The following is a 23,995-nucleotide window of genomic DNA, read 5'->3' as shown; positions in this document are numbered from 1 at the left end:
TAACAAAAAAGTATCACTTTGTCCTTAAGACATAAACAAAACTGGCAGAAAACAAACTGTAAACCCAGAGAAATCATATAATCAGGAAAATAGTAGCATTTCTTTAAAATGACAAAATATTTCACTAAAAGCAAGCTATACTTATCTGAAAGAAAAAAAAGGAAACATGATTTTTTAGTGTTCTCAAAAGGAAAAGAAAGAAAGATTTTTAAAGAAGCAAGTAGATAGTGATTGACAGCCTACAGTGGAAACCTAATGTTTGAATACATCATCTAGTAAGATTTTTTTAAAGCAAAAATTATTTAAACGGTTCCTTCACACATTAGGACCACTTCAATGCTATTTGAAAGGGTTCTACATTTCATAATTCATAAATACATTCTCCTGTTACCATGTAAGGGCCAAAATTACCTAAACCAGATCCAGAACTCATCACAAGCAGCCAGAACCCCACCTGAATAGTTTGATGTGTCTTGAGTTCAAAACTTGCTCTGACTCTGACGATTTGGTTCACCAGGACTGACACGTAGGCACACGAAAACCTTCCCTGTTATTTCTCTGAACTCTAGTCTTTGCAGGTATATCTCAAAATCAACAACTTATAATCAAAATATCAAAAATCAAATATTGTTATAACAGTTGTGAAAGGAAAGAGAACAGAATGAACAGACTGTCCCCTGCCACAGAGAAAATGAACACCCTGTTTATTAGTAAGGTGGGCCAATATATAATCACTATATTTGCTTGGAAATAAAATGAGAATAATTCCACCAAAAGTGACAATTTTATACTTTATATCTTTGAGTCAAACTTTCAAAAATATCTCTCTTGTTTCCTTTCAGCCCACTAGACCCAGAAATAGCTTAGCCATGTATTTGGCAAAGAGGGGTTGGGGTGCAGGGAGGTGTTCCAGGGACCACTAAGGGGAAAATTTTCCTGATGCAAAATTTACCATTACCAAATGTTCTTTTTAAAGCACTTCTGTTAAAAGTATTTTTTAAAAAAAGACAAACTAAGCAGTCAGCTTCATAAAGCATAATTTTTTTTTTTTTTTTAGAGAGAGAGAGAGAGAATTTTTTTTTAATATTTATGTTTTAGTTTTCGGCGGACACAACATCTTTATTTGTATGTGTTGCTAAGGATCGAACCCAGGCCACACACATGCCAGGCGAGTGAGCTACCACTTGAGCCACATCCCCAGCCAAGCATAATGTTTTAATAAAAATGTGATTTGGTTTTTTTTTTTTTTTTTTTTTTTTAGGCTTTGAATCATTTTTTTTTTTTAATTTTTTATTGTTGGCTGTTCAAAACATTACATAGTTCTTGATATATCATATTTCACAATTTGATTCAAGTGGGTTATGAGCTCCCATTTTTACCCCATATACAGATTGCAGAATCACATCAGTTACACATCCATTGATTTACATATTGCCATACTAGTGTCTGTTGTATTCTGCTGCCTTTCCTATCCTCTACTATCCCCCCTCCCCTCCCCTCCCCTCCCCTCCCCTCTTCTCTCTCTGCTCCCTCTACTGACATTCGTTTGTCCCCCTTATATTATTTTTCCCCTTCCCCTCACTTCCTCTTGTATGTACTTTTGTATAACTCTGAGGGTCTCCTTCCATTTCCATGCATTTTCCCTTCTCTCTCCCTTTCCCTCCCACCTCTCATCCCTGTTTAATGTTAATCTTCTTCTCCTGCTCTTCGACCCTACTCTGTTCTTAGTTACTCTCCTTATATCAAAGAAGACATTTGGCATTTGTTTTTTAGGGATTGGCTAGCTTCACTTAGCATAATCTGCTCTAATGCCATCCATTTCCCTGTAAATTCTATGATTTTGTCATTTTTTAATGCAGAGTAATACTCCATTTTGTGTATAAATGCCACATTTTTTTTATCCATTCATCCATTGAAGGGCATCTAGGTTGGTTCCACAGTCTAGCTATTGTGAATTGTGCTGCTATGAACATAGATGTAGCAGTGTCCCTGTAGCATGCTCTTTTTAGGTCTTTAGGGAATAGACCGAGAAGGGGAATAGCTGGGTCAAATGGTGGCTCCATTCCCAGCTTTCCAAGAAATCTCCATACTGCTTTCCAAATTGGCTGCACCAATTTGCAGTCCCACCAGCAATGTACAAGTGTACCCTTTTCCCCACATCCTCGCCAGCACTTGTTGTTGTTTGACTTCATAATGGCTGCCAATCTAACTGGAGTGAGATGGTATCTTAGGGTGGTTTTGATTTGCATTTCTCTGACTGCTAGAGATGGTGAGCATTTTTTCATGTGATTTGGTTTTAAGTAATTTATTATTTCCTCTTAAAGGACCTGGTTAAGTGAGACAAATATTATATAATAATTTCTCATGAAAAAGTAACATGTAAACAGTGAGCTTAAGATTATTTGGGGGAAACCATAATAGTAGCATCTCTAAAGACTCATTTTCCTGAATTCACCAAAATCACACTGAAAGCTCAATTCTTTAATAAAGGAATAAGCACTGTCCCTTAGTATATCAAATACTTTACATCTCTATGCAATATCAAAAATGAAGTATAACTTTTTTTTATCAGTGTGGTTTGATGTTATTCTTAATTCTAGAAAGAAACTCTCCAAAAACACAAATTCAGCAGTTTCACAGGTAAGTGTTCTTGTATCAATTCTAGTCTGTAGTACTTCCATTTCTAATGCAAGGAAATGAACTTTGTTCTGGGCTATTCCTCCAGACATTTAATAAATCAGGATTAATAGGAGAACTAGACTCAAAAATCTAAAGCAAATCTTATTGTGCTTTAAAAAAAAATCTTATTGTGCTTAAGAGGAATCATTTGAATACCCAATAGAACAAAGAGACTTTGAAATGGTCAACTAACATTCTAGACTAATGTACAAAAGCTTACAACTTTAAATAACCTCTCTCTGGTTAAAAATGGTGTCCACCCAAGTTCCTGGTGATGCTTTTCCTGGTGTCTCACTAAAATACCACTGAAGATTTAGAAAGGAGTGAATATTCATGTTATCTCCAAAAACCAAGGCTTCTGAAAACACAAGTTACTGTCAGAATCTGGGAAGTGCTCACTATAAGAAAAAAGCAGAAATACACCCACACTTCTGCTTATAGAACACCCTCGCTTCACTTGGTTAATAGATTTCCTTTAAAGTGGTAGGAAGTTGTTTCATAATTTTACCAGTACCCTGACTCAGGCATATCCCTTTCCAACTAAATATCTGGCAGCTGTCCCATTATCTGCCTGGGACATTGATCTGGGAATTAAAGGGGGGCACTGCTCCCCCGACAACTCTCCCTCACTGAGAAGCTATGATTGCCTCCCTAAATGGTCATCTCTCTCCACTCAGAAAGAACCTACTAGTCCCAGAAAACTATTTAGAAACCAAACACAATGAAGGTATAGAACATCAAATTTTATGAGCTGCAGCCAATATTTCTCACAGAAAAATCATAGCCTTAATTTACTCATTTATTTGACAAATACTCATTGAGCTCCTTCCACATGCCTAGTGCTATTCTACATTTCTGGGACACATTAGTGAAAACAAAGACAAGGATCTCTGCCCTCCTGGAATTTATATTCTAAAGAGGGAGGCAGACAATAAAGCAAATACAATGAATTATGTAATTGCACAGACAACCAAAAATACTATGAAATAAAAAAGAAACACCTAGAACCAGGCAAATGTGGTTGGCAGTTGAGGGGAAAGGCTGTAGTTTAACAGGATGCTCAGCATAAGCCCCGTGGAGAAGACGTCATTCGCTGAAGACTTGGACAGGTTGAAGGAATTAGTCCCCTGATTACCTAGGGAAGAATTTCTAGATAGTGGCTTGAAATAGCCATGAGGCACCAGCATGTCTGGCACATCCCCAGAACAGGAACCAAGTGCCTGGCTGGAGTGTAGTCAGGGAGGGGAGAGCAGGAGAAGATAAAGCCTGAGGAGAAACTGGGGTCAAATCATTTGTGAAGACTTCGGCTTTTACTCTTGAGTGCAACATGTGGTAACTGCAGAGTTTCAAGCAGAAGAGCAATCTGGCTGACATTTTGAAAGGATCCCAATGCATGCTGTGTTGAGCACAGATCCTAGGGGAGTAGGGGGAGTGATGAAAGTGGGGAGGACACTGAGGATGTTAGAGCAGTACAGGTTGAACATTCCTAATCTGAAAATTCAAAGCCCAAAATGCTTCAAAATTCATAATTTTTTGAGCATGACCCTGATGGCACAAGTAGAAAATTCCACACCTGACCTCATATGATGGGTTACAATGAAAATGCAGGCATACCAAAAAATATTGTGTAAAATTACCCTCAGTTATGTGTCTAAGGTGTATATGAAACTTAAATTTCATGTTTAGACTTGGATCCCAGCACCAAGATATCTCATTAGACATACACAAATATTCTAAAATATTTTTTTAAAAATCCCAAATCCAACACTTCCAGCTCCAATCATTTTGGATGAGGAATACTCAATCTGTACTTGGAATGAGAGATGGTTGTTACTAAGAGCAGGGTAGTAGTGGTGGAGAATGTCAGAAATCATCAAATTCTGGAAATATTTGAGGGTAAGGAAAAAAGAATTGTCCAATGGCCTAGATATGGAATATAAGAGAATAAAGAGCCAAGAGGAATTTCAACATAAGCAACTGGAAAGATGAAGCCACCAATTACAGGGATGGAAGAGACAAGTTGAACAGGAAGCAGATGAGAAGTTCAGTTGAGGAGACACAAAGTTTGAGATGCCTATCAGGCATTCAAGGAGAGGCACTGAGTAGACAGTTGTATACACTTCTCTGGAGTTTTGGGGAGAGATCAAGGGTAGACATATAAATTTGGAGACCTAGAGGATATGGGTGATAGCCATGCTACTCAAAGAGATCACAAAGAAATGGGTAAAAATATAAGACTATACTCTGAGCCTCTTCAACATTAAGAAGTCAGAGAGAAAAGGAAAATGAGGAGGAGCAACCAGTGTGCCAGAAAGAGAACCAAGAGTTTGAAGTATCCAGAGGTTGAGTATGGATCACACATGAGAAGAGTGAGCACTGTGTCTATAAGATGTGATCTAAGAATTTCCCTGCGTAATTCAGTGACCGTGGAGGTAGGTCATTGCTAACCTTGACAAGGGTGGTCTCTGGAGTGAGGGGATGAAAGCCTTATAGACTGGATTCAAGAGACACTCACTAGAGGAAGATGAAGCTGAGATGATGAGCTGAAATAACACACAGAGGCATTAGACTACACAGCAAAGTAATGAAATTGTGGGCATCAGGAGGGAAAGTGAGGGTAAGGGAAGATGAATGGAAGATAGAGTCATGACAGCATGATTGTGGGTAGACAGGAATGATCAGAAGAGAGGGAAAATCTGTTATGACTGGTGGGGGGTTGCTGGAGTAGTTAAACTAGGCAAGCAGAGACAGGATGGGGCACACACCAACCACTGGCACATGAATAACTGCCTGTGCAAACCAGCAAGAAGAAAAAGGATGGAGGCAGATGTAGCGCTGGAAACTCTGTGTCAATTTCCCACCAATGTAGGTTTCAATTTCCCACCAATGTAGGAATCAACTGCATGAGCTAAGTGTAAAGGTGGAAGGAGAGATGCTTCAAGTTTCAAGAAAAGATGAGCCAAAGCTACCTTAAAAAATAATTTTTAAAAAAAGTCACATTCAAATTATTAAATAAGAAAATAATTAAATTATTCCATTCAACAAGCTGAGAAAACAACCACCACAAATAAACCTAAGGGAAGCAAAAGAATGACTCACTAAAGATAAAAGCATAAATTAAAGGATTAGAACATAAACACTAGAACAGCTGCTTCTTTGAAAGGATCAATAAAGTACACAAATCTCTTGCAAGGCTCATCAAGAAGGAAAGAATACAATTTCACAGCATCAGAAATAAGAAAATGGATATAACCAAAGAAACAAAGGAGATTTAATACAAATATAAAGGAATACATGCATTTTGTGCTGAAAATTATGAACACCAGATGTTAGAGATGATTCCTAGAAAATACAAATTATCAAAACTGACTCAGGAAGTAGACTCTGAACAATTAAATAACTAGGTGGAAACACACAAGACCAAGGATGATTTTACAGGCAGCACTATCAAATCTATAGGGAGCAGAATTGTTGTGCTATTTAAAATGTCATAAGGTATTTTTAAAAAGGAAAGTTTTAAATTTCATTTTATAAAAGCATAATCTTGATATCAAAGCTTCCAAAAAAGTAGAAGAAATATAAGTCCATTTTATTTGTAAATATAAATGAAAAATCCTAAAATACATTGTCAAATCACATATACCTATGATGGGGATCATACTGTTAGATGCAAAACTGCATTTCAGAAAATGTTTTTAAACCATTATTGATAAAAACATTCGGTAAACTCACACTAAACAGTACTACCTACCATCATCTGAATCCCTGTAACCCAATAAAAGGCTTACCTCGAAAACACATATAATGTGCTCAATAAATATTAGCTGCTATATTATTATGACTGTTACTACATTTAAATGAGAATCTCTCTTCCTACCACTGATATTTAATATTCTATAAAAGTAACTCTTCTCTGTTCACAAAGAAGGTAAGGATCTAATGTCTCACCATTGCTTGAAAATTCCTGATTGTAAATTCAGGCAAGGTGATTATAAATTTTTCTTAAATATAACACAACAGAAAGGCTTAAAGGAAAAAAAGGCTGGTCTAATTGCATTTTGTTTAGCCATTGTAGTAAATCTTGGTGTTTGCCCAAATTTCAATGAATTAAGAGAAGCAAATCTGTAAAAGACCAAAGAGAAAGGCAAGCATATTTTACTTCATATCATTTTGTAAACAATTTAGGATAATGTATAACCCATTAAACATTTGGTCTCAATGTTTATTCAGCTGATCGTTTACAAATTGCTAATTCTTCAGCTTAAGGAATAAATGAAAACTTTAAAATCCTTTATTTCTCCTTCCCAGCTCTATTTCCCTGTGCTTTCCCACTGGGAAGAGGGTTCATGAGGAATCAAATTAGTTGGTCTCTCCAAAAGAATCAGTTACGTTCTTTCTTATGATGCTTTAGGTTTGCAAAAGCTTTAGAAGTCACCAAGTGAAAGGAAGCATTCCAGTGCTACCTTCCTGGTGGTGGCAACACCCATGCAAGCCCATGACATCTACTGGGGTTGGAATCTTAGCTTCTCAAAGGGAAATCATTCCCAAATACATGCAGCTCACTTCTGTAACTCATCCTAACCATTCTGCACTTGAAAGAACTGCTGCTTCCCCTCTAGAGAATTCGGGAAATTGGATATTCCTTAGTAAATGCTAATATAGGAATTTACTGATGGTAATGACCAAAAGAAGAGGGGAGTTACAGATAGACTTTCTGCATGTGAAGATACAAAGACAATACTAAGAAAGATGTCAGGTTGCTCTTTTAAAATGCAAAGCTGCACTGAAAATGAAGTTAAAATGAACAATGGAACTTAAAACAAGAGGCACAGAAGAGAAATTATGTGGTGTGCATGTACAAATACATAACAGTGAATTCCACTATTATATATAATAATAATGTAAATTGGTATTTACAAAAATTTTAAAGAAACTACACAGCATAGAGAGTAAAGGAATAAGACCTCAAGTGCAAGACACAAGTGAGAAGGAAGAGTCAAGGCAGGTAATAAAGCATTACAGTAATAACACCCAGACAAACTTGGGGAGATTTGGAATTGGCTAAAAAAAATCAGTGATATTCCTTAAAAAAATTCAGTGTTATTTTCAAACATGTACAATAGCCCTGTAATAGACATCTTTAAGGTTATCTGTCAAGCCCTTAGGCCCTTTCTCTGAAACAGGTTCCCTGGGAGACATGGCAGCCATATTTGTACTACACAGTGTGGCCTGAGTGGGTATCCAGAGGTTGCTGCCTCCTTACACTAACCTAACCACACTCTCATCAGCATCTGATGGGCACCTAGATTTGGTCATAATGGGTCCCTCACGCTCAAGAGATACCAAATGGAGAGCCTTCCCTAAAATGTCCCTAGTAAACAAACAAAATACCAGCACATGATGGAGGACGTGTGTCTGATTTAATAAGAAGACCTTGTAACAACAATTTGAACTTCAAGGCAAGCTCAAAAACTGAGACCTTCAAATGTGGCCCCTTTTATTTTGTTTATGTTTTATTTCCTTAGCAGAGGTAAGTAAACACTGGTTTTAAATGCATGCATAGCCTCTCTGTGTGTCTCAAACCACATAAATCCATAGATCTTGAAAAGAATCTTTATAAGAAGGACTGTTTTAAAAGCACACAGGATGTGAGCTGCTATGCAATGGCCAAGAGCAACAAAACATTGTCACGGCTGAAATGCAGTCCCTTAGGTCCCAGTGAGCGCTCAGGGATGGGGGAGGGCTAACAGCTGTGGCGCAGTGGTGGGAACCAGGCCTGGACCTGAGGTCCCTGACCTCCTTCCTTCCCTTAGGCAGTTAGCGGGGACTGTGCCTAACTGGGAAGAACTGAGACAACTAATTCCTGGGACTATCCAAATGACAACCGAAGAGACAATCATCTAGAAACAGTTTATAAATACGAACATAAAGGAGATTAGATTCAGTCTTCACAATACAAAACTGAGGAGGGGCAGGGAGCACCTTAGACTGAAATGCTGGGAAGAATTTGTTTTCCTAACATGGAGATCTATTAAACGCCTAGCAACTTCCCCAGGGAAATCGTCACAAAGTCACTCAGAGTGGAGAGGGAAATTCATTTCTGAAAGCCTCATTCCAACTTGGGAAATTTCGCTCTATGCCTCTGTAATCCCCAGGGACTGCTTGGCTGAGGCTGCAGTGGGTGTGACCATATGTCAGGATTAATACGTTGGATATGCCACTCACCCATGATCTGCTAGAAAATAGTCGAATCCAAAAGTGCCAAAGGAGGCTTTCCTTTATGGAAATGAGCATGAGCAACTACTTTATAATATTAAAATAGCCACTTTGTCCTTGGCCTAGATAAGACAATATTTAAAGAAGAAATGTTTAAAAGAATATAAAAGCAGGCATTCTTTGCCTCCAGAGTGGAAGAATGTCAGGTATTTTTCTATCTTGATGGCAGCATTTTTACAGGCAGCAACTCCTTCCTCTTCATCATCCATACCCAGAGCACTGAGTTGCCCCCTCCCTTGCCTGGTTAGGGAGACTAGTCCACTCCTGGTCCTCAACCCCCAAGGCTCAGCTTAACCCCCCAGTCCAAGCACCTCCAGGAATCTTATCTCTTCAGGCTCCAATTGTCTTGAAAAGCTTTGCTCCCCTCTAGTTGAGTACTCCTTACCTGGGACCTGAATGGCCAATTTCCCCAACCCTCTCCTCTGGTGAGACCCAGGCTTAGTGCTTTAGGAGTTGTGTTTGGTGAATGAATGCTGGTGTAGTGGGAACTTAGTCAAAAGAGAAGGGAAAGATGAGACCAGGAAAAGTGACATTGTTTCTGAACATAGACTCTGACACACTGGTTAATGTGGCCAAGGTGATGGAGAGAAAAATAGAACAAAGTACACCATGAGCCCTACTTGTCCAGGTCAGGTATCCTAGAGAAATGGTATTCAAACCCTTGTGCTTCAAATTCAAACAGTTATGAAATATTTATATGCCCTAACAACATTTAAAGTTAACATCTAAAATTTTTCATCTTAAGTTTAAATAGTTACATGCAACCTAATTTCTGGCATTTAAAAAATATTGACATTTTAAAATGACTGCCTTTATTCAAGCTTTAAATATATCCATTGTGATCTAAATATCATAGTGATTTGATACCCATGATCCATATTAAAAAATACATGTATGACCTTTTCTTTTACTTTCATATATTCAGTTTTTTCTTAAACTTATATTTTCACCCCATTCCCCCCACAGAATTTTATCCTAATAACAATTTTGTTCTAAAATTTTTATTGATCACACTATTAGACACAAAAGTACACTATTGTACTTTTCTGCAAAAAAAAGTTATGAGAATTAAAATTTACTTTCTGTGACCAATCCTAATAAGTAAAAAGTTCAGCTGTATTTAATTATCATTACCACTATTAGTGGAATGCAATTTGACAAAACAAACAAAATTTTTTAATAATAAAAAATTGAAACATAAAAGTAAATTCTTATTGGAAATGCATTTCTCAATGAGATATTTAGTAATGGTTTATTTTTTCTAATTGGTCTTTCAACAAATGCATATTTTTTACTTCTAGAATAAGAAATGTTTCAATAGCAATTTCCCTTCTATATCATTTTCTGGTATGAGAAATACAAAGCAAAAAAACCTTGTTCATGTCAATAAGTTGATGGGAATGGAAGAAGTATTGTCACAGAAGTGGCACTTAATCCTGAGATTTATGCCAAAAAAAAAAAAAATCACATACAATTAAACTAATCTCATATGACAATCACTATTCCTTGACAAACTGCTTAGGGTCATTTTCAATTTTTGTTTTAAAACATCACTTGGTTTGCAAAAAGATTAATTTCCAAGTCATTAAATTCTTTCTCAACACTAGATTGATATTCTGATTGTCCGTTTGTATGGCACCCTGTAGGGAGCAGTTTGCTTCCTGTGACTATATGCCATGATAAGATTTGGGAGAAGAAAAGCCAAGCAACCCATTAGTACAGGCATGTTCCTGAGCAGATCCATTTCAGGAAATAATGCACAGTGAAGATGCAGATCTGAAATTGTTTCCTTACAGCTCTCTGTGGGCCCATTACCTCTTGAAAAGTCATCATGGACCCCAAGGGTAACACATAGCCACGCTTGTTGACTTCAAGGACCAGTGTGCCTAACGCCTGTCTCTAGGTGGAAGAACAGATTCAAAGCAGAAAGGGGGAATGCAAACTGGAGAACTGACCCTCTAATGAAGTAGGAAAAAAACCCACCAGCTCAGCAGAGATGCAGGTAGGACCCCCACAGCAAAGTATAACAGACAGACAAGATTCCTTCTAAAAAGTGAGATTAAAAAAAAAAAAAAAGGCAGAGGGCATCAACAGAAGAAGTCACATCAGTAAGCTCAAGGGTATTATCTTTAGATGTTTGATACAAGAAAATCCAGAAAGTGCATTTCCAATGGCAAAATAGGATTTGCCAGCAGAAGAAAATGAATTTTCCAAGTGCAAAAATCAAGCACAGGAGCAAGATAAAATGCAGAAAAGAAAGATGACAGTGACTTTAATTGTTGTGCTATGGGATTAGCCCAGGACTGAGACAGGTACTAGCACACCAAGAGAGAGAGAGGTCTCAGTGCTATCTTCTTATAAGAGTGGTTCATTCTTCTCAGCTTCTGGATCTTTAAAGCCAGAAGTCCATTTTGTGTCCTCTGAGAAGACACCAAAATCTGGTGGAACATTCTAATCCTCTGGCCAACATGGTACACAGACATCAATAGTTGGCTCATGGAATCTAGTAGGCCCTCAGGGACAAACCAATATGCAACCAGCAATGAGCCCGATTTACATACCTACATATTGCTCAGTCACTCCAGTGTACACAGAATAGCTAAAAAAACTGGAGACCAGAGTGAAGAACAATTTGAGGAGACAGTTGTAGAGCCAGAGATACTTGTCTAGTACAAGACCTGAGAACATGTACTCAGGCCAGGTTGGCTGGGTGTGAATGCTGGATCTTCCCCTTAATAGTCTGGTGACCTTAAAAAGACTTTGTGTTTCAACTCTTATCCACCAACTGGGGATATAAGAATACCTTCCTCATGAAGCTATTAAAAGGATTTAATATATTGATATATAAATATAAACTTCTAAGTATATATACTTGATATATAAACTTCTAAGAGTAACAGACACATGCAAATAGGTTTCAGTTGCCACGATTTTCTCATCAATCATCCATGAGAGAGAACGAGACCATCAAGAAAAGCATGATTTGAAGGGGTCATTGGAGCCAGGTTCCAATTCTAAGTCTTCAGATATAAAACTGATATCACCAAACTCAAATCCAAAACTCAGTTCCAATTCTCCACTGTGGCTACTGTGGTGAGGTCTCAACCAGCCACTGTGGGGAGAGAAATACTGATAATGACCCTGCTAATAAAAGCATCACAGCATACTCCCAAAAGGGCCATTTCTCCCATAATTATGGAAAGTATGCAATATGTAATACAAAAACTAAAGCATTTTTTAAAAGTTCTAGTGAAGATCTCTATTCAATTGAAAAAGAAATGCAAAGGAAAGGGAAGGGGTAAGCAATTAACCCCAAACTTCATAGTGAAAATATTATTTGAATAATATATTCTGTGTCATGTCTAAATTAATGCTCAATATCAAGGCAGGAAGATGAAGTAATTATGGACAGAATGCTCAGGGGTATACATATACTGGCTACTTTAACTTCTAAAGTAAATTTTAGCCATTATCAGTGCTGCTCATACATGGCCCATCAGTTCCAGCATCTTCTCCTCAGACCAAAACCAGCAGATTTATGTGTAACCAGAAAAAGTTAAAGGCTGTTTGAAGCAGGAGAACTGAGTACCATCTGGATAGACTGTTTGCCCCACAGAAGGAATCCTAGCCTTCATCATGGTACAGGGAGAGGTACTGGTGATATGAACAAGAATTTAAACACACACATGTGCGTGCACACACATGTGCGCGCGCGCACACACACACACACAGAAAGAAGAATGCTCCCTCAGCTACATGCTACTATAGAGGAATTTTTGTTTCAAAAGGGTAGGAATGGGGGAATGTGTGTGGAGAGACCTAAATGGAGATGAACATTTTTGTATGAATCTCACCAACACTGTTCCAAGTTAGGAGAAAAAAATTTTTTTTAGAAAATTTTTTTTACATTGGATTTCTTGGTGAAAAATTTAAGATCCCAGTAATGTAAATCAATTGCCCCCAAAAGTACCACCCTCGCTAAATGAAAACTAAATAAACCCAAATTCAACCCATTTTCAGATTTTCTGATAGCTTCTACTGGTCTAGAGATAGATCTTTACATTATGGAGAGAATACTCAAAGACAGACTATTTTTTTCCCTTCTATAGAAAACCATAATAACTTCTCATTATATTTTTAGAAAAGATCATCCCAAGTTGTAGTTTATTCCAAAATTTTGAAAGGATATTCTCCGGAACTCTGCCTTCTTTGAGATTTCAAAAGAAGGAAACTGAGTCAAAGTCAAATCCACTTGAGAGACTTAATGTAAATAAAGATAAAGCTAAACTAAATAGGCTAAGATCTCTAATGTGCTCATTTGTAGCATGAGTCTCCCAGCAAGGTTCAGTATTTCCCTGATTCCTTTGATTTAAAAAAAAAAAAAAAAAAAAAAAAGGCTTTTCTCCCAGAGAGTCCTCAGGACTTTGGTTCACACAAACACTCTTTGGGAAACTCTGATCTGTATCCAGAGGGACTAAAATTGGGGATATCAATGGATCTAATTCTGGAACAAAATTTCTGGGTTCAAATATGCTCTGTTCTTTATAAAAGACAACTGGCAGATGTATACAGTGCTAGGAGGGATATAAGTTTGTGCAATCACCTTGGAAAACTGTTTTATACTATGTTTTAGGGTTGCACTTATACTTCTCATGTGATTGAGTCCTGTCTTTATAGGTGATCCAACCTAAGATGGTTTGCTTTAGGATTTCTTGGCTTTGCCATGGTGCCACAGTAGTATGCATCATTAGAAACTTGATGGTAACCTGAATTTTGCTCTTCTTTTGGGCTAGTGACAAGCAACTTGATACTCTATCTCAGTGCTGGGAAATGGCAAAGAACCCAGTGTCCAGTCAGCTATGGGATGACAACGTGAAACAACTGAATTTCTGGGGTGCACTCTGTTGCTAAGCTATGATGTTTAGTAAGTTAGGCATAGTAAATGCATTTTTGACTTGTGAATTTTCAGCTTCCAGTGGGTTTATTAGGATGAGCCTCCTCATAAATTGAGGAACATCTGCGTACACAACCTGTGTGTGTGTGTGTGTGTGTGTATACACACACATGTGCATGCACAAGAATGTGTGCATAACAGAAATGAAAAAAATATGCCTAAGGATCCTCATAATTTATAATAGCTCCAAACTGAAAACAACACAAAAAGGTCCATCAGCAAAATGGATAAATAAGTTCTAGTATTATCAGATAGTGAGTATGGTTGGGCTGTAAATGGTCCCTAAAAATATCCGCATCCTAATCTGAACCTGTGAATACTACCTTACATGGCAAAAGGGACTTTGCAGATGTGACTAAATTAAGCATCTTGAGATCAGGACATGATCCTGGATTATCCAGAAGGGTCCTAAATGTAATTATAGGCGTTCTCATAGGAAGCAGGCAGTTCGGGAGCTGGGGTTGTGGCTCAGTGGTAGAGCGCTCGCCTAGCACATGCAAGGTGCTGGGTTCCATCCTCAGCATCACATAAGAATAAATAAATAAAATAAAGGTATTGTGTCCATTTACAACTAAAAAATATATATTAAAAAAAAGCAGGCAGCTCGGTCTGATGACAAAAGGAAGAGTGATATGAAATGGAAACAGGTACTGAAGTGATATGTCTTCAAGACTGAGGAATGGGCCACTGCTAAGGCAGACAGGCAGCTGCTAGAAATTAGAAAGCTGTGACTCCCCTCAGAGTCACAGGAGGAAGCAGTCCTGTCAGCATCTCTGCTTTAGCCCTGTGCAAATTGATTTCAGAATTCTGATCTCTAGAACTGTAAAAAAAGAAAAAGAAAGAAAGAAAGAAAGAGGGGGGGAGGAGGGAGGGAGGGAGGGAGGAGAGGGGAAAGGAGAGAAGGGGAGGGGAGGGGAGGGGAGGGGAGGGGAGAAGCTGTTCTAAGTCACTAAGTTTGTGACAATTTGTTACAGTGGAAGCAGGAAACCAATAATACAATGGGATAACTATACCGAAATGAGAACGAATGAACTATATTGCTGCACACAAAGATGATTCTCACCAATGTATATTCAATAAAGGAAACAAAACATAATCAAACTTACTGTGATGACATTTATATAAAGTTCAAGGGCAGGACAAACTCATTCATAGTGTTAAGAGGTCAGGACGGTAGTTATCTCTGGGAAAATGCACTGGCTTGAAGGAGGTGAGGGGCTTCTGAAGAACTGTTTCTTCTGGTGATGTGAATACATTTACTCTAAGAAAATTCATCAAATTATACATACAGCATGCATATTTTTCTCTATATAAATCAAGCATCAATAAAAGTTGTTTTTGTAAAGAAACTACATTTTTTTTTTGTCTTTTTTAATCATTAGATCCAAGTGACTCATAAGATAAGTCCCTCTTGGGAAAGTAATGCCTGGGAGCAATCCCAAGCTTGGCGGGTTCTCACACAGTGAGGGAAAGAAACACAGATAAGAAGACCACTGACTGCCCCATCAGTCAGTCCAAAAGGAAAGAGGAATTAGGTCTCTGGCAAACAAAAATAAACCAATGCTTCTACCAGAAGGAAGATAATTTTTTTCCAAATAAAAAATGCTATAACCTAGAATTCCCTTCTTCCAAAAATTCAATCTACTATTTTATGCTAACAAAAATAGGGCAAGATTTTAGCATAGAAGTTCAAGCAAATCCATTGGGCTAAAGAAGATACACATATGTCTGTAGACCCACATCTAAGGAGGAAAATATTCAGTGAGAAAAATCCCATCCATCTACCCAGGTCAGGGTGCTACTACCACATCCTTCTCTTTAGCCCTCTTATCAAGTAGGAGACTAAAAATCTTAATACTTTCACCTTGATGTGGACTTTCTATTTTATAAAACATACACTGCATATCATACAAAGGGTTTAAAACAAACATACAATAGTTCCTCCTCTAAAAAGCCAAACATTGCTTCCTTTGGGAAATCATATCAGAATGAATCTGCATGCAGTCACATTGTTCCTATAATTAAAAAATTAATCAATCCAGAAGAGAGCTGGAAGAAGCTCAACTTGAAGTACTTGACAGTGGGATCAGAGCAGGGATAGGTCACACTAACCCACAGAGGGCAAGTCTTGACTTCAGGAAAGTAGAGAAAAGCAGACAGACCAGCAAGTTCCTTCCCTTTTACCATAAGAGCCAAGGGTATCCCGCTATATGATGGGCAGCTGGAAAATGCTGGCTGAAAAGGAGACAGTCTGTCCTAACATCAAAATAGTCACAGTACCCAATTTTGGTGAAACACTTCATTTGCTAAAGCTTAAAATCTCCTTCCTTCCAAATCCACAGGTGGCGAAGGAAATTCAGAGGGGATAGAAATGACAAAGCTAGTAAGTCAAAAAGTAAGGATTCCAGCAGTCTGGTGATTCTAATTTCAACTTTGGCCTCTGGTGTAGATTTGGGAGTGGGTTTCATCCTGCACTCAAACACAAAGTAAAATGAATATTAGATGTAACTGAATTTAATTGAATTCATATAATTGAATATAAAATCAGTTTTATAGTAATTATATAGAGATAAACAACCAAAATGACAATTTGGCCTTAAAAAATCATCGTGAGACTTCAATGTCCCTGAATGCAACATATTATTAGAACGTCAAGACTGAAACACATATTCTCTGATGTCTATAATGTAGAGCACTGAAGATTTCTAGCTTCAAAAGACTGAAAATAATTTCAAAACATGGCAAAATATCAACAATGAGATCTAGATGACGTATGATATTCTTGATGCTTTTATTCTGGAAATGTGAAACATTTAATTATTTTAACAGAAAAAAGAAAAATTATAGAATGTCTCAGGGAAGTTCTATGACAGTGGCACCTATAAGAAAATATTTGGGACAGCATTGGAATAAAGAAGTAACAGACATTAAAGAAAAAGAACCCCAAGTCTGAAAACCAGTTGAAGTCCTAATAAAGAAAACAATATGGAGGAGGCTCGGGAAGATGGCGGCGAGGGGAGTGCATTACCCCCGTGTGCTGCTTCACTGTGTGGGAGTATGACAAGTCAGGACGGCTAAAGGATATCTTGTTAGGAATTTCCAGCAATAGTGGGGTGCGCCGGAACCTGGAGGAAGGATTTCCATCGCATGAGGATCGGCTACGGGGACTCAAACGCGAGAGGTTTGTCGCATGGAGGGTAACACTGCTTATTAAGCAAATCGCCCCGCGGCTAGAGTCTGCAAGGCGCGCTGGGATAGAGACGCAGGGTTACAGCGCTGCAGTTTCTGCCAGACGCGCAAGCACCGCACTCAGGGCTGAATTCTGGGTTCGAGACGGGGAAGGAAGCGGTCCATCTCGGTTCTCCACACCGGTCAGACCACAGAGGAGGCCAGCAGCCACCATGTTGGTAAACTGACGTCACCACACCTGTTTTTGACTGACCGCAGCTCATTCAGCCATAGAACAGGTAATTTCAGGCTGCAATTCGCCTGCGGCTTGCAGACAGATTGCTAGGGTTCAGCGCCTGGGGGCTTCTTAAAATCTGATCTTATCGGAGTGAACACGGAGCGCGGGGCGGCCGAGTTCCAGCTCCCGGAACCGTCCCGGAACCGCCCTGGCTCCGGGCTGCGGAGCCTGCGGAGGCTGCTTCTTGGACCCTGCTAATATCAGAGCAAACACGAAACACCAAGAAGCCGAATTCCAGCTCCCGGAACTGAGCCCGCGGGGACTGCTTCTTGGAGCTTACACTTATAGGAGCTTACACCGAGCACAGAGCGGCCGAGTTCCGGCTCCCGGAACCGTCCCGGAACCGCCCTGGCTCAGGGCTGCGGAGCCCGCGGAGGCTGCTTCTTGGACCCTGCTACTATCAGAGCATACACCAAGCACGAAGCGGCCGAATTCCGGCTCCCGGAACTGAGCCCGCGGGGGCTGCTTCTTGGAGCCTACACTTATAGGAGCTTACACCGAGCACAGAGCGGCCGAGTTCCGGCTCCCGGAACTTCCCTGGACCGGGGCTAGGAGCCCGCGGAAACTGTGTCTCGGTCCGGGTCCTGCTGAGGGCAGGTCAGGACTCACCCATTGCTTGGGTTGCCTGGCAAGGGGAACGAAATGCTGCCATTCGCATAGGATACCAACATGGCAGAGATCTGATGTCAGCAGAAAGCGGTGGAGGAGAGATCTTCATCAATACCAGCGGTGACATAAGCAGTTGGTCTCCTGGTAAGGGGGGTGAGGCTCAGTCACCCTAGTCTCCTCAATTTGTCCTCGAGCCAGAGGGAAGGGGCCGGGCCGCCGCCAGCCCCCGGAGCAGGCCCAGCGGCTCGCCAGCGTGGTGACCGCGTGACCCCAATTGGAGAGGGGGCGGAGCGGAGCCGTCACCCACACCCGCCAGGTGGGCAGACCCACGACCCAGTAGTACATGGGCGTGGTAGGAGGGGCAGGGCAGAGCCGCCCTTCGCGCTTGCAAGGTAAACAGACCTGTGACAGCCTGGCGGGTCAGGCCCAGTGGCCTGCCAGTGTGGTACACACGTCACCCCAACTCGAGTAGGGGCAGAGCAGATCCTTATCCCACGCCCGGATCAGGCCCTGCCGGTGTGGTGGTCACGTGACCCCAATTGGAGTGGGGGAGGAGCGGAACCGCCACCCGTGCCCGCAGGGTGAGCAGACCAGTGATCAACCTGCAGATCAGGCCCAGGGGTCCGCAGGCGTGGTAGGAGGGGCAGGGCAGATCCGCCGCCCGCGCCTTCAAGGTAGGCAGACCTACAACAGACCGGCGGATCAGGCCCAGGAGCCTGCCGGCGGGGTACAAACACCACCCTAATTGGAGTAGTGACAGAGCAGAGTCGCCTCCCTTGCCAGGAACAGACCCAGCATCCTGCAGGCGGGGTAGTCACGACACCCCAATTGGAGTAGGGGCAAAGCAGAGCCTCCACTCGTGCCCGAAAGGTGGGCAGATCTGCGACCGACCAGCAGGACAGGCCCAGTGGCCTGCTGGTACGACAGACACATCACCCCAATTGGAGTAGGGGCAGAACAGAGCCGCCACCAGCTCCCAGAACAGGCCCAGTGACCTGCCGGCGTGGTAGCCACGACACCCCAATTGGAATAAGGAGAGAGCAGAGCCGCCGCCCGCACCTGCAGGAAAGATACGCAAGCAGTATGAAAAGACAAGGAAAGAAAGGACCACAAGCAATGCAGGTCAACGCAACTTTAGAAGAGGTAACAGCTGCAGCAGATGGAATGTCAGATAAAGAATTCAGGATATACATGCTTCAGATGATCTGGAGTATCAAGGAAGACATTAAACAGCAAAATCAGACAATGAAAGATCACTTCGACAACGAATTACGCAAACAAATCCAGGAAGCAAAGGATCAACTATACAGGGAGATAGAGGTTATAAAAAACAAGCAATCAGAAATCCTAGAAATGCAGGAAGCAATAAACCAACTTAAAAACTCAATGGAGAATACTACCAACAGAGTAGAACACTTAGAAGATAGAACATCAGACAATGAAGACAAAGTATTTCAACTGGAAAAGAACATAGACAGCTCAGCAAGACTGTTAAGAAACCATGAGCAGAACATCCAAGAATTATGGGATAACATTAAGAGACCAAACTTAAGAGTCATTGGGATACAGGAAGGTACAGAGCTCCAAACCAAAGGAATGAGCAGTCTATTCAATGAAATAATACAAGAAAACTTCCCAGACTTGAAGAATGAGACAGAATCCCAAATCCTAGAAGCCTACAGGACGCCGAATGTGCAAAATCATAAGAGATCCACACCTAGACACATTATAATGAAGATGCCCAACATACAGAATAAGGAGAGAATTTTAAAAGCTACAAGAGAAAGGAAGCAGATTACATTTAGGGGCAAGCCAATCAGGATAACAGCTGATCTTTCAACACAGACTCTGAAAGCTAGAAGATCCTGGAATAACATATTTCAAACACTGAAAGATAATGGGTTCCAACCAAGAATTGTGTATCCAGCGAAATTAAGCTTCAGGATGGAGAATGAAATTAAAACCTTCCACGATAAACAAAAGTTTAAAGAATTCGCAGCTAGAAAACCATCTCTTCAAAACATCCTAGCCAAAGTATTACAGGAAGAGGAAAGGGAAAAAAACAAGGAAAACCAACAGTGGGAGGTAGGACAGTAAAGGGGGGGGGGAAACAATCAAAGAGGAAAACAAACAATGTTTAGTAACAGAAATAAACAAATATGGCTGGAAGAACAACCCATATCTCAATAATAACCCTAAATGTTAATGGCTTAAACTCACCAATTAAGAGACACAGGCTAGTAGAATGGATCACAAAACAAGACCCAACAATATGCTGCCTACAGGAGACGCATTTGATAGGAAAAGACATACATAGGCTGAAGGTGAAAGGTTGGGAAAAATCATATCACTCATATGGACTTCGGAAACAAGCAGGCGTGTCCATACTCATATCAAATAAAATAGATTTCAAGCCAAAGTTAATCAAAAGAGATAAAGAGGGACACTACATACTGCTTAAGGGAACCATACACCAACAAGACATAACAATCATAAATATTTATGCCCCAAACAATGGTGCAGCTATGTTCGTCAAACAAACTCTTCTCAAGTTCAAGAGTCTAATAGACCACCACACCATAATCATGGGAGACTTCAACACACCTCTCTCGCCACTGGACAGATCTTCCAAACAAAAGTTGAATAAGGAAACTATAGAACTCAATAACACTATTAATAACCTAGACCTAATTGACATATATAGAGTATACCACCCAACATCAAGCAGTTACACTTTTTTCTCAGCAGCACATGGATCCTTCTCAAAAATAGATCATATATTATGTCACAGGGCAACTCTTAGACAATATAAAGGAGTAGAGATATTACCATGCATCTTATCTGATCATAATGGAATGAAACTGAAAATCAACGATAAAAGAAGGAAGGAAAAAGCATACATCAATTGGAGAATGAACAATAGGTTACTGAATGATCAATGGGTTATAGAAGACATCAAGGAGGAAATTAAAAAATTCTTAGAGATAAATGAAAACACAGACACAACATATCGGAATCTATGGGACACATTGAAAGCAGTTCTAAGAGGAAAATTCATTGCTTGGAGTTCATTCCTTAAAAAAAGAAAAAACCAACAAATAAATGATCTCATACTTCATCTCAAAATCCTTGAAAAAGAAGAGCAAAACAACAGCAAAAGAAGTAGAAGGCAAGAAATAATTAAAATCAGAGCTGAAATTAATGAAATCGAAACAAAAGAAACAATTGAAAAAATTGACAAAACTAAAAGTTGGTTCTTTGAAAAAATAAACAAAATCGACAGACCCTTAGCGATGCTAGTGAAGAGAAGAAGAGAGAGAACTCAAATTACTAGCATATGGGATGAAAAAGGCAATATCACAACAGACACTTCAGAAATACAGAAGATAATCAAAAACTATTTTGAATCCTTATACTCCAATAAATTAGAAGATAGTGAAGGCATAGATAAATTTCTTAAGTCCTATGATCTGCCCAGATTGAGTCAGGAGGATATAGAAAACCTAAACAGACCAATATCAATTGAGGAGATAGAAGAAACCATAAAAAGACTACCAACTAAGAAAAGCCCAGGTCCCGATGGGTATACAGCAGAATTTTACAAAACCTTTAAAGAAGAACTAATACCAATACTTTTCAAGCTACTTCAGGAAATAGAAAAGGAGGGAGAACTTCCAAATTCATTCTATGAGGCCAACATCACCCTGATACCTAAACCAGACAAAGACACTTCAAAGAAAGAAAACTACAGACCAATATCTCTAATGAACCTAGATGCAAAAATCCTCAATAAAATTCTGGCGAATCGGATACAAAAACATATAAAAAAAATTGTACACCATGATCAAGTAGGATTCATCCCTGGGATGCAAGGCTGGTTCAATATACGGAAATCAATAAATGTTATTCACCACATCAATAGACTTAAAAATAAGAACCATATGATCATCTCGATAGACGCGGAAAAAGCATTTGACAAAGTACAGCATCCCTTTATGTTCAAAACTCTAGAAAAACTAGGGATAACAGGAACATACCTCAATATTGTAAAAGCAATCTATGCTAAGCCTCAGGCTAGCATTATTCTGAATGGAGAAAAACTGAAGGCATTCCCTCTAAAATCTGGAACAAGACAGGGATGCCCTCTCTCTCCACTTCTCTTCAACATAGTTCTCGAAACACTGGCCAGAGCAATTAGACAGACGAAAGAAATTAAAGGCATAAAAATAGGAAAAGAAGAAATTAAATTATCACTATTTGCAGATGATATGATTCTATATCTAGCAGACCCAAAAGGCTCTACAAAGAAACTATTAGAGCTAATAAATGAATTCAGCAAAGTGGCAGGATTTAAAATCAACACGCATAAATCAAAGGCATTCCTGTATATCAGCGACAAATCCTCTGAAATGGAAATGAGGACAACCACTCCATTCAAAATATCTTCAAAAAAAATAAAATACTTGGGAATCAACCTAACAAAAGAGGTGAAAGACTTATACAATGAAAACTACAGAACCCTAAAGAGAGAAATAGAAGAAGATCTTAGAAGATGGAAAAATATACCCTGTTCATGGATAGGCAGAACTAACATCATCAAAATGGCGATATTACCAAAAGTTCTCTATAGGTTTAATGCAATGCCAATCAAAATCCCAATGGCATTTCTTGTAGAAATAGAGAAAGCAATCATGAAATTCATATGGAAAAATAAAAGACCCAGAATAGCAAAAACAATGCTAAGCAAGAAGTGTGAATCAGGCGGTATAGCGATACCAGACTTCAAACTATACTACAGAGCAATAGTAACAAAAACAGCATGGTACTGGTACCAAAACAGGCGTGTGGACCAATGGTACAGAATAGAGGACACAGAAACCAATCCACAAAACTACAACTATCTTATATTTGATAAAGGGGCTAAAAGCATGCAATGGAGGAAGGATAGCATCTTCAACAAATGGTGCTGGGAAAACTGGAAATCCATATGCAACAAAATGAAACTGAATCCCTTTCTCTCGCCATGCACAAAAGTGAATTCAAAATGGATCAAGGAACTTGATATCAAATCAGAGACGCGCCGTCTGATAGAAGAAAAAGTTGGCTACGATCTACAGTCGGTGGGGTCGGGCTCCAAATTCCTCAATAGGACACCCATAGCACAAAAGTTAATAACTAGAATCAACAAATGGGACTTACTCAAACTAAGAAGTTTTTTCTCAGCAAAAGAAACAATAAGAGAGGTAAATAGGGAGCCTACATCCTGGGAACAAATCTTTACTCCTCACACTTCAGATAGAGCCCTAATATCCAGAGTATACAAAGAACTCAAAAAATTAGACAATAAGAGAACAAACAACCCAATCAACAAATGGGCCAAGGACCTGAACAGACACTTCACAGAGGAGGACATACAGTCAATCAACAAGTACATGAAAAAATGCTCAACATCTCTAGCTGTCAGAGAAATGCAAATCAAAACCACCCTAAGATACCATCTCACTCCAGTAAGATTGGCAGCCATTAGGAAGTCAAACAACAACAAGTGCTGGCGAGGATGTGGGGAAAAGGGTACACTTGTACATTGCTGGTGGGACTGCAGATTGGTGCAGCCAATTTGGAAAGCAGTATGGAGATTTCTTGGAAAGCTGGGAATGGAGCCACCATTTGACCCAGCTATTCCCCTTCTTGGTCTATTCCCTAAAGACCTAAAAAGAGCATGCTACAGGGACACTGCTACATCGATGTTCATAGCAGCACAGTTCACAATAGCAAGACTGTGGAACCAACCTAGATGCCCTTCAATAGACGAATGGATAAAAAAAATGTGGCATTTATACACAATGGAGTATTACTCTGCATTAAAAAATGACAAAATCATAGAATTTACAGGGAAATGGATGGCATTAGAGCAGATTATGCTAAGTGAAGCTAGCCAATCCCTAAAAAACAAATGCCAAATGTCTTCTTTGATATAAGGAAAGTAACTAAGAACAGAGTAGGGACGAAGA

At 39.6% G+C, this 23,995-nt stretch overlaps 1 protein-coding gene across 6 annotated transcripts in view; it reads right to left on the bottom strand.

Annotated features, from left to right (window-relative positions):
• Mast4 (microtubule associated serine/threonine kinase family member 4) overlaps positions 1-23,995 on the bottom strand; it is a 565,691-nt gene that overhangs the window by 428,462 nt on the left and 113,234 nt on the right. The gene's annotated exons all lie outside the window — the stretch shown is intronic.

This window comes from Marmota monax, unplaced genomic scaffold, assembly GCF_021218885.2.
Source record: "Marmota monax isolate L192 unplaced genomic scaffold, Marmota_monax_Labrador192_F-V1.1 WCK01_AAM20220418_F8-fsc00130, whole genome shotgun sequence".
Lineage (NCBI taxonomy): Eukaryota > Metazoa > Chordata > Mammalia > Rodentia > Sciuridae > Marmota > Marmota monax.
This window is presented reverse-complemented; position numbering and strand designations above follow the sequence as displayed.